The following is a 14,216-nucleotide window of genomic DNA, read 5'->3' on the forward strand; positions in this document are numbered from 1 at the left end:
ATGCTACCTGAACTGAAAGGAGAAAATGTTTGCTTGGTTGCACTCTTTTTTTTTTCCTTTGCTGCACCTTTTTTTTTTTTCCAGAAGCAATTAAATGTTTATCAAGCCTTTATATGTTCTGGACTCTGCTAAATACTGCAGAAATAACTATGAAGTGTAAAAAGACTCTTGCTTCCAAGAAATGATCATCTATCTGGAAAGAGAATACTAGAATGTATGAAGCAATTGTTTAGAGAGCAATTCCATGCTAAACTCTTAAGACACTGATCACAGATCTTGCCTGACTAGGACAGCAAAGACAAGATCAATCCTCAGGCGCCAACAGCCAGTTCATTCATTCAACAAGGAACACATGACAGATGCATACCCAGGCTCATGTTCACACCAGCTTTATGTTTACCTAGCACTGAGATGAAACCTGCTAAGTAAATTATATCATCAGCAAGCACAGAGGTATCAATCATTGCTCCAATGATTATCTTGGCTTTGCTAACAATATTTGTGTCAGCATTTCCAATGACACTATTAATTGAGTAATATTAAAGATGGAGGGCAAGGGGCGCCTGGGTGGCTCTGTCAGTTAAGCAACTAACTTCGGCTCAGGCACAGTTCCTGAGTTTGAGCCCCACGTCCGGCTCTGTGCTGACAGCTCAGAAGCCGGAACCTGCTTGGGATTCTGGGTCTCCCTCTCTCTCTGCCCCTCCTCTGCTCATGCTCTGTCTCTCTCTCCTTCAAAAATAAATAAACATTAAAAAAAAATTTTTAGGGACGCCTGGGTGGCGCAGTCGGTTAAGCGTCCGACTTCAGCCAGGTCACAATCTCGCGGTCGGTGAGTTCGAGCCCCGCGTCGGGCTCTGCGCTGATGGCTCAGAGCCTGAAGCCTGTTTCCGATTCTGTGTCTCCCTCTCTCTCTGCCCCTCGCCCGTTCATGCTCTGTCTCTCTCTGTCCCAAAAATAAATAAACGTTGAAAAAAAAATTAAAAAAAATTTTTTTAAAGATGGAGGGCAAGGATGGTAAATTTGAGGCAGCATCCACAAGAATGAGCTCGAAACCCTGAGTAGAGGCAGTAAGTAAATACCTTCTCAGCCTGTTTTCCAGTTCCCATAGGCAGAACTAATAATATGTTTAAATCCCAGATATTGTGGAAACAAACATGTGGTTTAGGTAGCAGGTAAAGATAAAATATCAAGAGATCACATTTGATAGAAAAAAAAATGCTATTTTCATATGACACTTCACCTGAACCATTAAAAAGAAGACAATTTTCTAATCAATTTTTCCTTGTAATTAAAAAAAAAGGTAAGATAGCAAGAAAAGATGTAAAAGTCTTCAAGACACTCTTCCTGAGAATCAGTGTATTTGGTGAGATCTCTTTTATTTGTGTAACTGGAGTTTCCCAAGACTTTGCCAGCTTTTGCATATAGGACTTTCGCCACCTGAAAGTGCCCCTTATTGGATCTCTGAGAGCATTAGGGCTTGACTTCTGTGTGCACAAACAGGCCTCTCCAGTTCTTCCCTTTCAACTGCCCTCACCAGCACTGGTTGCCTTACCAAAAAGGACATTGGTGCTGGTCCCTCCGTGAAAGCTGTACTGTCTCCTGATGTTCCCAAAGGAAACCCTGAAGGTTCTAAAGCCCAGGGTTGTCACTGAATCAAAAATCATGTGTGGGTGCTCACTTCAGCAGCACATATACTAAAACTGGAATGATACAGAGAAGATTAGCAGGGCCCCTGTGCAAGGATCACATGCAAATTCGTGAGGCATACCATTAAAAAAAAAAAAAAGAATCATGTTTGGTATGTTCCTCAAAGTGTCAGGCAAAGAGTTCTTTTTCCCTCTCTGGGGTACATTTTTTTGATTGGAAATAAACACAGTGCTGCCAGAGTCCCTGGGTCTCCCAGAATCCCTCCTGCAGTCCCTCTCCCTACCTGGCTCAGAAAGGAGTCCACTGCAGAGGACTAAAGAAACATAATAATATTATTAGCTGGCACTTACAAAGGACATAATGTGTCACGCACCACTTGAAGTCTTTTATGCAGCTTAACTCGAAACACCCCTGAAAGAGACTTACTACTAACACCCACATTTTGCAAATGGAGTATAGAAGATTAAGCACTAAATGCTAAAACTGGGACCTGACCCCATGCCTTCTGTCTATAGAATCTGTGCTCTGAAATGTTACTGCTTAACAAATATCAGGCTGTCTTTGGCATTCCTATCTTTCCCTCACCACAGATACCACTCTCCCCCAAGCCAAATCCCTAGTGAGAATTAATGCCGTAGGCGCTGGCTCAAGCTGAGACAGACCTATGCCACACTACTATCTTCCAAAGTTTATTTTTCCCATCACAATTAAAAAACAGTTCTCTCAAGCCCCAAAAGTCATGCATTTGGCCATTAACACTCTTCAGTAGCCTGAGCTGGATTTGTATCTTCCCTAGCTGTTCTTTTGGCAATGGTAAATTACCATAGAAGGACAGAAAATCTGGAATAGGGGCCACTACCCAGAAATTACAAACTCTGCCAAGGCTCTAAAATAGGAAATAATAGGAGCCAGTGGGGACTGGAGAGGCAATAATAAGGAACCAAAAAAAAAAAAAAAAAAAAAAAAAGGAAGTCAAAGAGATGAAAAAAAACATATCAACTTAGTTACTACCTTTGGCCACTTATTCAGATGCTATAATCAAACCTTGTTCCTGTAATTATAACTCAAATCCCTTGGCATGGAAAGAAAACAAGTTTACCTAGTTCCTATCTTTGCCAGTTCCCCAAAATGCATCTTTTCCTCCCCAAGCCCATCCCAATAAACACTTAACTGAGAGTTGACAATTTCACGTGTGATAATTTGTGAGTGCTGGTCTCAAATGGATCTCAGGTGCGGCTAATATAAATGATAAAATCTCAAGGGCTTGCCAGCTAGAGGTGTAACCTATAAACAAACTGGTTTTAATAGCAATTCATTCCATGACAGACACTGTGTGATGACTTCTCTGAAAGCATTCCACAGAATAAAAGAACTTGTGTTTGCACAGAATACCATGGCAACTGACAATTACATCTCAATAGAAACTTTTTTTTTTCTTTAAGCAATCTAATCAAGATTTGGGAGAATCAGAACTTTCCTGATAAATTGGTCTGGTAAATTAGAGTGCTTGCTCCTGCTTTGTGCCATCGGGCCCAAGAAGCAAAAGCTGGGCAGTGACTCAAGGTGGCGACTGTAGGAGGAGATGAGCGAGATCTATCCCTCAGTGTGGGGTGAAGAGAGAGAAGTAAAAGATACGCATATATGTAACCATCCACATCCTCTACGTCAATCAAGGCCATTGGATGGAATTGAGTTGATGGCCATGCAACAGCATTTCTTTCCCTTTCCTCAAGGAGTAGGTCACCCTTTCATGACCTCTACTTCCCTCTGACAGCTTTTGTACCTTTCTCTGCAAGTTCTTCTACCTCTAGTTGCTGTTCTACAAACCAAGGTTGACACTAAGTCCACTTCTCAAAACCATTACGTTAGCAGTGGGACCCCTGGAGTAAAATCAGAAAACAACTTTGTTTTCCTACATGACCATTCAAATTCACTCTTGGGGCAAGCTCTTCCCCTTGCATTTGGATAAAAACTCTTTTAATCAGTCTCAAATTTAAAAAGTCTTCCAGCAATGTCAAGTCATTAAAAATTATTCTTTATTCAGTAATGAATATGTACAGGATGGTGCAATAAGTTAAAATTTCAATCTTAATTAAAAGGTTACAGTCTTGCATCTTGGATAAGGCATGCTGGGCTTGTTGCTGCTCTCTCCTTTCTGGACACCCACTACCACACCTAAGCATTCACTCATTAGATATCTTTGGGTCCCCAGGAGCTGAATTCTCCAAAAATCCTTTTTACTGCTCCAACACTTTTATTCTTCCATGTGAGTGATGGATTAAGAGCAGCCAAACTGGTTTTTGACTACCTAAATCATGATCCATTCAGCCAATTCATTAAAATATCCATTTGGCAGGGGCCAAGATGGTGGAACAACATGGAAGATTTTTTTGCATCTCTCATCCCTGAAATGTAGCCAGATCAACACTAAACCATTTTGGGGGGTGGAGGAGAGGGGAAAGTGGGTGGTGGGCATTGAGGAGGGCACTTGTTGGGATGAACACTGGCTGTTGTATGGAAAGGTAACAAATACTTGGAGACTGAAGACCATCCTACTAAAGAATGAATGGGCTAACCAAGAAATTAAAGAGGAAATTAAAAAGTACACGGAAACCAATGAAAATGATAACACCACAGCCCAAAGCCTCTGGGATGCAGCAAAGGCAGTCATGAGAGGAAAGTATATAGCAATCCAGGCCTTCCTAAAGAAGGAAGATAGGTCTCAGATACCTCAACCTTACTTTACACTTAAAGATCTATAAAAAGAACAGCAAACAAAACCCAAAACCAGCAGAAGACAGGAAATAATTAAAGATTAGAGCAGAAATCAATGCTATCAAAACCAAAAAACAGTAGAACAGATCAATGAAACCAGAAGACGGTTCTCTGAAAGAATTAACAAAATTGATAAACCCCTAGCCAGTTTGTTCAAAAAGAAAAAGGAAAGGACCCAAATAAATAAAATTCAGAGTGAAAGAGGGGAGATCACAACCAACACTACAGAAATACAAACAATAAGAGAATATTATGAGCAATTATACACCAATAAAATGGGCAATCTGGAAGAAATGGACAAATTCCTAGAAACATATAAACTACCAAAACTGAACAGGAAGAAATCGAAAATTTGAACAGAATATAAAAATTGAACAGGCCCATAACTAGTAAAGAAATCAAATTAGTAATCAAAAATCTCCCAAAAAACAAGAGTCCAGGGCCAGATGGCTTTCCAGGGGAATTCTACCAAACATTTAAGGAAGAGTTAACACCTATTCTCTTGAAGCTGTTCCAAAAAATAGAAATGGAAGGAAAACTTCCAAACTCTTTCTATGAAGCCAGCATTACCTTGATTCCAAAATCAGACAAAGACCCCATTAAAAAGGAGAACTACAGACCAATTTCCCTAATGAACATAGATGCAAAAATCCTCAACAAGATACTAGTCAGATCCAACCAGATCCAACAATACATTAAAAGAATTATTCACCACGACCAAGTGGAATTTATACCTGAGATGCAGAGCTCATTCAATATCTGCAAAATAATCAATATAGTACATCACATCAATAAAAGAAAGGTCAAGAACCACATGATCCTCTCAATTGACGCAGAGAAAGCATTTGACCAACTACAGCCTCCTTTCTTGATAAAAACCCTCAAGAAAGTAGGGGTAGAAGGATCATACTTCAAGATCATAAAAGCCATATATGAAAGACCCACTGCTAATATCATCCTCAGTGGGGAAAAACTGAGAGCTTACCCCTAAGATCAGGAACATGACAGGGATGTCCATTCTCACCACTGTTATTCAACACAGTATTAGAAATCTTAGACTCAGCAATCAGACAACACAAAGAAATAAAATGCATCCAAATCAGCCAGGAGAAAGTCAATCTTTCACTCTTTGCAGTGACATAATACTCTATGTAGAAAACCCAAAAGATTTCACCAAAAAAACTACTATATCTGATCCAGGAATCCAGCAAAGTCACAGGATATAAAATCAATGCACAGAAATCGGTTGCATTCCTATACACCAATAATGAAGCAACAGAAAGAGAAATCAAGAAATTGATTCCATTTACAATTGCACCAAAAACCATGACATACCTAGGAATAAACATAACCAGAGGTGGAAAATCTTTACACTGAAAACTATAGAAAGGTTATGAAAGAAGTTGAAGAATACACAAAAGAAATAGAAAAATATTCCATGCTCCTGGATTGGAAGGACAAACATTGTTAAAATGTCTATACCACCCAAAGCAATTAACATATTCAATGCAATATGAATATGCAATATAAAAATAACACCAGCATTTTTCACAGAGCTAGAACAAACAATCCTAAAATTTGTATGGAACCAGAAAAGACCCCAAATAGCCAAAGCAATCTTGAGAGAAAAAAAACAAAAACAAAGCCAGAGGCATCACACTCCTGGACTTCCAGATGTATTACAAAGCTGTAATCATCAAGACAGTATGGTACTGGCATAAAAACAGACACTCAGATCAATGGAACAGAATAGAGAACCAAGAAATGGACCCACAAACATATGGCTAACTAATCTTTGACAAAGCAGGAAAGAATATCCAATGGAATAAAGACAGTCTCTTCAGAAAACAGTGCTGGGAAAACTGGACAGCGACATTCAGAAAAATGAACCTGGGCCACTTTCTTACACCATACACAAAAATAAACTCAAAAATGGATGAAAGACCTAAATGTAAGACAGGAAGTCATCAAAATCCTAGAGGAGAGAGCTATTTGTCCCATTTGTGTCTACCATCTCCCCTAGTGCTGACCACAACAAGTTTGTCATGAATTCAAGCCTGTGTTTATTTCACCTTTCTTTCTTATGCCCCTAGGAATTGATCTGACAACTCCTATATGAGGAGAGTTTCTATTTACACAGTCCTGCATTCAGGTGTCTGGACAGCTCATCCTCATGACATGACTCTCCTTTTCCACAACCCAAATAAATAAAAATGCCAATCAAAAGTCTTCAGTAGGGCAGGCTGCTTTTTTAATCTTGTAGTGTGTTTAGAGGGTAAGAGTGTGAGCAGGGAGACATATGAGAGAGGGGAAATACTAGAGAATAACAGTGAGGTGACCTAGAGGAAAGATCTGTCACAACTAAGAAAAACTCATTTATCTGCTCAGAGAAAAACAGTCAATTATGATTTTCAGTGAGGTCTTAGGAAGTGTGATATAAGCTGCCATTTAGCCAATAAAAAAGTCTTGTTATTTTTTTTAGGTGTATATTATCTATCATTATGTTTGACTTATAGAGAGTGATATCCTTGTGAAATGAGGGGGTCTAGTGAGTTTTCTTCAAAACACAACAATTAATTGTGCTGCTCCTTCAACTCTTTCCTACATGACCATTTTCGACCTAGACCTAATGTACTTTTAATCCTCATAGTCATATCACTGAGATTTTGCATTTACTAGACTACCTAGCTACTATTTTTTCTTTTTCCAAATTAAAAAGAAACAAATGAGATGCGCCTAGGTGGCTCAGTTGGTTAAGCGTCCGACTTTGGCTCAGGTTATGATCTTGGGGTTTGTGAGTTCAAGCTCTGCATTGGGCTCTGTACTGATAGCTCAGAGCCTGGAGCGTGTTTCGGATTCTGTGTCTCCCTCTCTCTGCCCATCCCCCACTTGCTCTCTCTCTCTCTCTCCCTCTCTCTCTCTCAAAAATAAATAAACATTAAAAAATAGGGGGGGGGGGTGCAGTGCCTGGGTGGCTCAGTTGGTTAAATGTGAAACTTCGGCTCAGGTCATGATCTTGCGGTTCATGAGTTCAAGCTCGCCATTGGGCTCTGTACAGACAGCTCAGAGCCTGGAGCCTATTTTGGATTCTGTGTCTCCCTCTCTCTTTGCTCCTCTCCCACTCCTGTTCTGTCTGTCTGTCTCTCTCTCTCTCTCTCTCTCTCTCTCTCTCTCTCTCAAAAATAAATAAACATTAATTTTTTTTTAATTTTAAGGAAAGAAATGAAATGGTAAGTGCAGCCATTAACAGCTGCAGAATGAGTTAGAACTTCAAACCTCAAAGTGTGTAGATTGTTACTGGGTCTGGCCCTATACTGTTACTCCTACAGGGGTTGGTAGGTCTTTTCCTGTGACTGAGGTACAGGAGGAAATTCCAAAAGCATCAGGCATAGAATAATTTATATTTCCCATGGGGTTCTCCCCATTTCTCTAGGTATGGTCTCAGATTTGGGGTTCTCTTTTCAGGCATTTTTTTTTTCTGATATAGTAATGTTTGAAACCTTGCTTTTAGTCACTAAAGAAGAGCAGCAAATATACATGAAATGCCTCCTTAGGAGATTCAGAGGTACTGGTAAGTTCTGCAGTAAGGAATTGCCTTCAGTTTTATTTCACCTGGAAGTCCCCATACTTTTCTTCTTGTAATAGCTATTATCGTTCTGTAGACACATGTTAGGAAGCACTGTTATAGATGAAAATAAAGACATGCAACATCTGGCCTGTCAGACTGGATTATAATAAAAGTCTTTTGGGTTGACAGGAAAAAAAATGCATAACTGCAAGTGTATTTTTCATGCATCAAACACCTATAAATTACATATCCTAAATATGAACTATTATGATGGAATTTTAAATGCCCAAGATAAAAATAAAATAAATAAATCAGAGTTTATCATTTCAAGTTTCACTTTTATGCTATTTCCAACAGAAGTATACTCTCGTTTTCTAGAAATTTCCTTGAAATTTTTAATGAACATTCTAAATGTACCTGGGCTACATAGCCTGGCTTCTTATTCCACCTTTATAAATAGGTCTGACCCACTGAAAACTACAGAGATACAATTATGTGCCAGAAAAATACAACTGTAGATTTTTTTCCCCCAGAAACTGCAATAGAGCCCTCCTGTGGCTAATTTAATCCAACAAAATTTCCCTGATCTAAGCAGAAAAGCATATAAAGAAGCAGTTTTACTGCAGCTATAGCCATGGCAATGTACTTTGAGTCTAAGAGCCCTGGGAATAAACAGCTCTATGACAAATATATATTCCCTTAGAAAGAGAAAATAAAGCCTAAGGATAGAAGGAAAAGAATTTACCTCTTTATTTTGCAGACAGTGTCTGAAGTCATTTTTATCAATTTCATGGCCGTAGTTTACCAGAAGGAAAGGCCTGGAATTTAGGAGCTATTGCAGCAGTGAGAAAATATGTGTACCTTAAAAAAGGAAAACCACCTATTTCCATGACTCAAATTTCCCAAATGTTAAATGAGAAAAGAAGTTTCCATTTATCTAGAAACAATTTATCTAGCAGATACTGTAGACTGAGTATCAGTGTCCTCCTAAAATTCATATGTTGCAAATCTAAATGCCCAGTGTGATGGTATTAGAGGTGGGAGGGGGGTATTTGGATGGTGATTAGGAATTAGTACCCTTATAAAAGAGGCATAAGAAAGCTCCCTTGCCTCTTCTCCCATGTGAGATTATAATGAGAGATGGCTATCAATGAGGAAGTGTATTCTCACCAGGCATCAAATCTATCAGCACCCTGATCTTGGACTTCCCAGCCTCCAGAACTAAAAGAAATTAATTTACACTGTTAATAAGTCATCAACTTGTGATATTTTATTATAGTAGCCCAAACAGAGTAAGACAGAAATTGACAACAAGAGTGTAATGTCCTTAACAAACACATAAAAAATGTGGAAGCAGCTTTGGGACCAAGTATTGCGTAGAAGCTGGAAGAATTTTGAGGTGCATGCTAGAAAAAGTCTACATTGCCAAGAACAGACCATTAAGGTTGATTCTGGTATGAATCCAGAAAGAAAAGAAGAGAAAGCCACAGTCTTTTAAGGGAATACCTACATAATCCTGAACAAACATTGGTAGAGATATGGACAAGAAAAGCCATTCTGATGAGATTACAGATGGAAATGAGGAACATATCAGTGGAACAAAGACCATCCTTGTTATAAAGTGGCAAAGGACTTGGCTGCATTGTGTTCATATGTTTTATGGAAGGTAGGCTGGAAAGTGATGATAAAATTGGGTATTTGGCTAAGGAAATATCTAAGCAAAGTATAGAAGGAATGGCCTGATCCCTCTTGGACTGCTTTATGGTAAAATGCAAGAAGAGAGAAATGACTTAAAAATGGAATTATTAATTAAAAGAGGAGCAGAACTTAAAGATTTGGAAAATTATCACCCCATCTATATTGGAAAAAATGGGAAAAAGCCTATTCAGGAGAAAACACATAATGCATGGCCAAATTTGATAAAGAGATTAATATGAATCAGCTATCTCCACAGAGGCTTGGAGCTATTCTTCCAGATAATGGGGAGATTAGTCAGCCATCTAAACACAAGTTGTATGGGAAAACACCCAGTCTTCCTTCCTGTGTGTCTACCTTACTCTAACACTACTGCCACACTCACAACACTTCTGACACCAAATGTGGGGGGGATTTCTCCTACCAAGCAGTTCTCTAGACACCAGCTGGGTGTCCTATAACTTAACTCAATTCTGACACTACCCAGAGATAGCATATGATCCCACAGATTAAAGGCTCATTCCCACAAGACTGTTCCCACCCCACTTCAGATGTCAATCATAAGTCCCCACTGTCACCCTTGCTTCTGACTAACCGGCTATAAACCTGAGGTTCCCACAATCCTCTCCTCAGATTCAATTAATTTGACAACATCTCACAGAACTCAGGGAAACACTTATTTACCATTTACCTGTTTATTAAAAGATATGATAAAAGATACAGAAGAACTGCCAGACGAAGAGATGAATTGGGTGAGGTCTGGGAGGGTCCTGAGTACAGAAGCTTCTGTCCCTGTGGAGTTGGGGTGTGCCACCCTCCCAGTATGTACGCATTCACCAACCTGGAAGCTCTCGGAAGCCCCTACTACTAGAATTTTATGGAGGTCTCCTTACATAATGTTAAAAATAAAACCACAGGCCCAAAATGGCATCATTCAGGCCATGTCACTAAACCAGAGCTTAATACCTAACCTAACTGCAGTTTCAACCTCGCCCAGAAATGTAAATCTTAAGTGGTCAGTCGGGAATTTTCTGATAAGCACCAATGAAGTAATCTGTTGCCAGGGCCCTCTCAATTCCCTAAGGAATATAAAGTAATCTGCATAAGACTTCCCCCTAAGGAAAGATGATCTTGCTTGGAACAATCCTTCCTTCTCTTTTATTAATGACTTTAGTGCCCTATCCTACTTCCCATAAAAACCTTCCATTTTGTTCAACTCCTCAGAGCTCCCCTCTACTTGCTAGAAGGGATGCTACCATGATTCATAAATCACTTAATAAAGCCAATTAGATATTCAAATTTACTCACTTGAATTTCTGTTCTTTAACATTAGGCATGATCAGTTATTAACTCTTTTTGCAGCTCAGCTGAAAGTTCCAAGCTCCTAACCATGGCTTGGTCTTTCTGGTGGTCAGCTCACATCTAGGAGCCCACCCAGAGTCACCTCATTAGAACAAATAATGCTCATGGTGCTCTTATTACTTAGCAATTTACAAGGGTTTCAGGAGCCCTGTGCAGGAACCAGGGTCAAAGACCTAATATTTATTTTCTGTTACTTCTGTCATCTGTTATCTTCTGTTATTCTTTTAGGCCAAGACCAATATCCAAGACAATGGAAAGGCATTAGAGGTCATCAGAACTGCCCCTCCTGTACAGACTCAGAGTACAATGGGGCAGAACATTTTCAAAAGAGGGGCCACCACTGCCAGGTGCTGTCTTACAGCATAGGCTCTGCTTTCCCCCACTCCAACACCCTATTCCTCTGCACCCCAGGCTGGGGTCCAGCAGGCCCTGGTGAAGCATAAGCTGGGCTCAGCAAAGCCTAGGGGATATGGTTGCCTCCTCCTAGATTTCTAAGGATGCCTCCAAGAACCTCAGGGTCCAGGCAAAGAACCACAATGGAAGTGGAGACACCACAGAGAGCCCAAACTAGGGCAATGCCCAGCAGAACCATGAGGGTGAATACTACCTCATTACCCCAGACTGGTAGTCACCACTGTGCAGTCCCAATCAAGAGAGCCACAGGCACACAGCGCCAATCCATAAGAACCACAACATAAGCTGTGCCAAGCAAACCATAGAGGCAGGGTCACCCAGAGCTTTGGGGACTCAAATTCCACCTGGCAAATTCCACACTCCTGTGTGTCTGGAAGGCAGAACCTCTAACCCAAAGGTCCTATAGGGCTGAACATCGAGTCAAAGATTATTTTCAAACCTCAAGGTATAACTATTTCACATTTGAAGTTTGGACTTGCTCAAGCCTTTTCTTTCCTATTTCTCCCTTTTGGAATGTGAGTGTTTATCCTATTCCTGTCCTGTAATTAATTGTATTTTGGAAGAGCATAACACATTTGACTTCACAGGTCACAGCTGGAGAGGAATTTGCCTCAAGATGAATCAATCATATCTTGAGTGTCACCCATATCTGATTTAGATATTCAGATGAGACTTTGGACTTAGACTTTTGAGTTGATGACACATGATAAAGACATAAGTTGGGTGGGGGAGGGGGAGTGCAGGGTAAGGGCAAAATTCTGTTATAGCAACCCGAACAGACTAAGACAGCAGACCTCAATTTATCAAGATACAAACTCAAAACCAGAAAGTAATAGAAAAGAAAATAAACATATTGTTCTAAACTTGACTTATTTACTGGTGTTCCTTGTTACGGACCAGAGAATGTTTCTTTTATGTTGCCTGTTGAGTATCTGAGGACCTGAAACACAACTGCAAGACCTACTTCTCATCTAATTTTCCACACATCTCACAGTCTTGGCTACCTCTCTAATGATGCTTTCTTATCTCTCTTGCCTCAAAGCTTCCATGGACCACTCTGATAACCAGTACATTACTGGTTCATTCCAGCCTGTGGAACCCTCTTCCCATAAACTGCCCTCATGTGCAATGGCCGCCCTCTTCCCAACCCTGATGTAACCTATACCGAAGTGCATGAACTGAATAATTATGAAAATTCACTTCCTTCCTGAGGAAAGAGCCCCTGGTAAGTCTGCTTGGGTGAACTTCCACTGATTCTAGGTAGGGTGGTATACAGTGGCTAAATCATTTTGGGGTTTTGTGGATATGTCTAGGAACTTACAGAGACCAATTCACAGTATCTCACACAGTATCTCACACCCAGTGAATATCTGTTAAATGATATTTTAACAGACTGATGGGTGGATAGACGGGTATACAAAAATGCAATGGGTGTTAGACATCAATTTTATTCTTTTTCAAATATTTTTTTACTTTTTTATTAAAAATTTTTTTAGGGGCGCCTGGGTGGTGCAGTCGGTTAAGCGTCCGACTTCAGCCAGGTCACGATCTCGCGGTCCGTGATTTCGAGCCCCGCATCAGGCTCTGGGCTGATGGCTCGGAGCCTGGAGCCTGTTTCTGATTCTGTGTCTCCCTCTCTCTCTGCCCCTCCCCCATTCATGCTCTGTCTCTCTCTGTCCCAAAAATAAATAAACGTTGAAAAAAAAATTAAAAAAAAATTTTTTAATGTTTATTTACTTTTGAGAGAGAGAGAGAGAGACAGAGTGCGAGCGGGGGAGGGGCAGAGAGAGGGAGACACAACTCAAAGCAGGCTCCAGGCTCTGAGCTGTCAGCACAGAGCCTGATGCGGGGCCTGAACCCACAAATTGCAACATCATGACCTGGACTGAAGTCGGAAGTTTGACTGAGCCACCCAGGCGCCCCTCTTATTCAATTTTTTTTTAAGTTTATTTACTTATTTTGAGAGAGAGAGAGAGCACTAGCAGGGGAGAGGCAGAGAGAGAGAGGGAGAGAAAGAAGCCTAAGCAGGCTCCACACTCAGCCCTGAACCTGACGCAGAGCTCAAATCCATGAACCGTAAGATCATGACCTGAGTGGAAACCAAGAGTCCAACACTTAACCAAATGAGCCACTGAGGTGCCTCAACATCAATTTTATTCTTCTTTTTTTTTTAAGTAGATTTCATGCCCAGTGTGGAGCTCAACACAGGGCCTGAACTTGCGACCCCGAAATTAAGACCTGAGCTGAGATCAAGAGTCGGATGCTTAACTGATTGAGCCACCCAGGCACCCCTTTATTCTTAATTTTTAAGTAAAACATTATGTTCATTATGACATATATATATATATATATGTGTGTGTGTATATATATACGTATATATATATATATATATGGCTTCTACAGTTAAAAAAAAATAAAAAAGAAGAGGGGTGCCTGGGTGGCTCAGTTGGTTAAGTGTCCAACTCTTGGTTTCGGCTCAGGTCATGATCTCACATGTTGTGAGTTCAAGCCCTGTGTCAGGCTCTGTGCTGACAGTGCAGAGCCTGCTTCAGATTCTCTCTGTCCCTCTCTCTCTGTTCCTCCACCACTAGCCTCCCCCACTCAAAATAAATAAACATTTAAAAATAAATAAATAAATAAATAATAAAAAGGAGAACTTGCTGCCTTCTATATCTGATAATCTTTTATGTGGATACCCATATAAGAGAGGACAATGCTAGCTATCATAACAAATTAATGCAGACATTTTAATTTT

General features: G+C 40.2%; 1 long non-coding RNA gene and 1 other non-coding gene across 2 annotated transcripts in view; one reads left to right on the forward strand and one right to left on the reverse strand.

The window, feature by feature from the left end:
• Positions 1–14,216, reverse strand: part of LOC111560135 — a 297,662-nt gene that overhangs the window by 259,825 nt on the left and 23,621 nt on the right. The gene's annotated exons all lie outside the window — the stretch shown is intronic.
• Positions 1,671–1,777, forward strand: LOC111560281. Its single transcript, XR_002742039.2, has one exon. It is a non-coding gene; the product is annotated as a U6 spliceosomal RNA (small nuclear RNA).

Source organism: Felis catus, chromosome B1 (assembly GCF_018350175.1).
Source record: "Felis catus isolate Fca126 chromosome B1, F.catus_Fca126_mat1.0, whole genome shotgun sequence".
NCBI lineage: Eukaryota > Metazoa > Chordata > Mammalia > Carnivora > Felidae > Felis > Felis catus.